The 4,161-nt window shown below is 40.1% G+C and overlaps 1 pseudogene; it reads right to left on the bottom strand.

Moving 5' to 3' along the window:
- Positions 1-3,609: 3,609 nt before the first annotated feature.
- Positions 3,610-4,161, bottom strand: part of LOC137626686 (uncharacterized) — a 1,540-nt pseudogene continuing 988 nt past the window's right edge.

Below are 4,161 nucleotides of genomic sequence, written 5' to 3'. Positions count from 1 at the left end.
AATTTACTTTTGAGAAAGTCTTGTAGGATTTTTGGTAATCAATCTATCCTGAGTATGTTTTAATTCTATCATTCTACCTTGTCTCGAGTAGTGTTCTCTCCTCTGGTCTTCAGCTGCTGATTCTCATCTTAATTTGCTTGACAGGAACTAACGGTCTATTAGATTTCTTAATCTGGATATAGACATTAATCTCTGGCATCGTCGTTCAATTAGTTCGTTATGCAAGTTGAATAAGATTTTTCATAATTTTGATCAACCTTTACATTCAGATCTTCCTGGACAGTTCTACCCTGTTCGTAATACTAGGCATGCAGTTATCCCTAATAGTCATGCTTTCACTATCATGAGGATCAATACTACGCAGTATTCAGGTACTTTATCTGTTCGACAAAAACTTACAGACTATTAGATTCTTTATTCTAGGTCTTCCTATTAATCTCTAGCACCGTTGTTACTGAAGTTCTTCATGCATTAAATTTCCAGAACTCTAACCATTGTTCGTATTTAGATCTTACTAGACTCTACCATGCTGTACATAGTTCTCAGTATGCAGTTAATTATATCAGGCTTGTCTTGTTCATCATAGGACTCGACAATACACAGTTTTATTACAGCTGTGAAAAGATTGTAAAAGTATCTTCTAAATCAGGCATTAGAAATGGTGGAACTTCAGAAGTTCAGAACTGCAACGAGTGTGTCTATGTTGGACAGGATGACACGAACCTAGTTTATATCTAGTTTATATTCACTATTTCTCATCATATGATCCATTCATCTTCTTTCCTCACTTGGATGAGTTCTCTGTTGGATCACTTGGGTTCTGGGTATACTGCTTTTCAACTATGGGTTTAGCTAATCTAGCAATACTAATACTACTACTAATAACAATTTCCTTTCTTTCAGAGTCTCCTGTCCAACCCTATGGACACTTTACCCACAAAATGGCGTCTGAGAAACTTCCTCCTGGTTTGGTGGATGGGATCCTGGTTCATCAACATATCTTATTAATGCAACCTAATCGCAGTCCTCACGGTTCCGGTATTTTCCAACGAAACTTCAGACAGCTCAGGATATATCCAAAAGCCATTACAGGTCAGGATTAAGGGGATTGGCATCAGACATGGTTCATAAACCCCGACTGAGATCGTGTGGGCACGTGTAAAGGATGGACAGTGGATAGGGAGTGAGGAGGGCTTGGAGGAGGCTTTTAAAGCGGAAGAGATCAAGAGGGAGGCAAATAATTAGATGGCAAGATAAGGAGTGGGGTGACATAGAGAGAAGAGGTGTGGGGGAAGTGGTATTAGAGAGGGAACATCAGGCAACTAACTTCTTAATGTAGGGATACCGGTAGGGAGGAAGAAAAGGTGTGAGGGTTTTGGGATTTTTGTTTAGTAAACCAATGAAATAATGAATGAATAAGAAAAGTTAGGAATTCCGTACTTTAGAAGAGAGGTAATCCAAACTGAAAGCTGTTTGATTTATGGAATCATTATATCTGATTTTGGTCTGTGATGACATAACGAAGGGCCTAGGTTTCTTTGATTAACCCCAATTGAAATATGGGAAAATAAGCCTGTACAGTATAAGAATGAAGATATTGAAATAATAAAAAGATGGCTTATCTATTATCAGTAATGCACACTATTAGGATTTGAAAAATATCATTCTAAACTTAGATAATAAAACATTCTCAGAGTGGTTTGAATCTATTTTTATTTTATATATTTCACAGAGGAAAGACTAATCCTTTTTCCAATAGTTGGACCTGAAATGTTCCTTGTTATATCATGGAAAAAGGCTTTGGTGTTGGATCAAAAAAACAAAATTTTTGCACATATGTTAAGTATAACTCTTATTACCTTGATGGATACAGGCCTACTATGCATATCAGACCCTATGGCATACTGTTTTTCGCAAATATCTTTGAAACAAAGTCTCGGATGAGCATGGTGCTTTGGCAAAGATTGTTTCACACACTCCGCTGATTTTGACACTACTATGCATTGTCAAATGCTGCTAATTGTGGCGTTTACTCTTGACTGTGAAGTCAAAAACCTGCGTGAGCCATTTACACATTCGAACAGGTCAGGCGTGACGTAGTAGTGACGTCCATTCATCCACTAACTCCGCCCCTGCCTTCCCCCACTACCACCCTCACCCCCTTTCCCTCCCACCTTCCCCACTCGTACTCTCTCTTCCCACCCTCTTTCTCCTCCATACCTGCCTTTCCTCTCCCTCAATTCCCCCTTTCAAGATAAATAAATATTTAACTCCGATAAATTCGAATCAATGAATTATGGAAACAGAGAAGGAATGGTATATGCATACATGGCACCTAATAACGAGACAATCACAAATAAGGAAGCAGTTAAAGACCTTGGTGTAATGTTAAATAGGAATATGTTATGCAACGACCAAATAGCAAAACTGTTGGCTAAATATAAAGCAAAAATGGGAATGTTATTCATACACTTTAAAACAAGAAAAGCTGAACACATGATTATGCTTTACAAAACTTATGTACGTAGCACACTCGAGTACTGCAATGTGATATGGTACCCACACTACCAAAAGGATATTGCACAAATAGAGAGTGTACAAAGGTCCTATACTGCTAGAATAGAAGAAGTTAAGGACCTTGACTACTGGGAAAGACTGCAAATTTTAAAACTATACAGTCTAAAGAGGAGAAGAGGGCGCTACATGATAATACAAGCATGGAAGCAAATAGAAGGAATTACTGAAAACTTCATGGAGCTAAAAATATCAGAAAGAGCAAGCCGAGGTAGATTAATAGTGCCATAAAATATACCAGGAAAACTAAGGAAGACGCACAGGATATTAATCCACTACACACCAGCATCGATAATGCAGCGACTATTTAATGTGCTGCCAGCTCATCTAAGAAACATATCAGGAGTGAGCGTAGATGTGTTTGAGAATAAGCTCGATAAATACCTAAGATGCATCCGAGACCATCCAAGACTGGAAGATGCAAAATACACCGGAAGATGCATTAGCAACTCTCTGGTGAATATACGAGGTGCCTCACACTGAGGGACCTGGGGGAACCCAAACAAAAAGTAAGGTAAGGTAAGGTAAGGCTCTCTCTCTCTCCCTCCCTGTACACAAAGAAATGAAGCTATGCACACATATGACTTATTTATAATGGCTGATAACTCGAATGCATATATGTTAAGTATGGTAGGGTGTTTTATGCACGACACGGATTCCTGTTCCAGCGCAACTTGCTGTTGCTTAATTATTGTTTGAGGTTTGTTTGACAATTATACAACCATTGAAAGTTATACGAGTATGCGACCATAATACCCATAGGTTACGTTGAACTTATGATGGGATGAAGTATGTAGCTGGCGCTTGGTCATTTATAGGAAATCGTTTAAGAGATGGAAAGGAAAAGGGTGGTACTGAAGTAGGAATCCGATGCAAAGTAAAAATTAAAATGAAATTTAAGTGATAAATATATGAATAATTTATTCTAATGTTAGGAAAAGGCTGCCATATGTTAAAGTCATTGCAGACATAAATAGATAGCGAGTATATGATGGCTGGATTAATACTATAAATAACTGACCACATATTTTACTTTTAATATTCATCACACTCGACAAACAGGTCATCTTCGTCATCACTGTCGAGGTTGATGCAGACTGGATCAACACCTTCTCGTATGTTGTCAGATGACCAATACTCGTCCTCGAAGGCTCTGGCTCGTCGCACCGCTCCTGCCCACACCTCCTTTGTTGCGCACAGCTTGGCTTCTTGCAGCCTCACTTGTAGATCTGCCTGGGTAAATCGCTGCAAGGTGGAGCGCACATACCGTTTCATGGTGCCCCACACCTGTTCGATAGCGTTAAGCTCGGGATGTGCAGGTGGTAGTCGCGAACGACTTCATGTCCCCATTCACCGATGACATTGTCAACTGTGTACCTTGGTTCTGGTCGGTTCTTCCTGCAGAGTTGAAGAAGCTCGAGGCGTGTGGCGTGGTGCGGGAAGGGGATTCTGCGGCTCGCTAGCCAATTCACCAACTCTGCTTTCTTGGTGGCGGTGGTGGGGCAGCGACTTTCCTCCGTCAACTGGCTGTAGTAGGGCGCGTTGTCCAAAACCAAAACCGATGGTTCATCCAAGGCCGGTAGAAGT

Source organism: Palaemon carinicauda, chromosome 34 (genome assembly GCF_036898095.1).
Source record: "Palaemon carinicauda isolate YSFRI2023 chromosome 34, ASM3689809v2, whole genome shotgun sequence".
Lineage (NCBI taxonomy): Eukaryota > Metazoa > Arthropoda > Malacostraca > Decapoda > Palaemonidae > Palaemon > Palaemon carinicauda.
The sequence above is the reverse complement of the archived record's forward strand: the minus strand, read 5'-3'. Positions and strand labels throughout refer to the sequence as shown.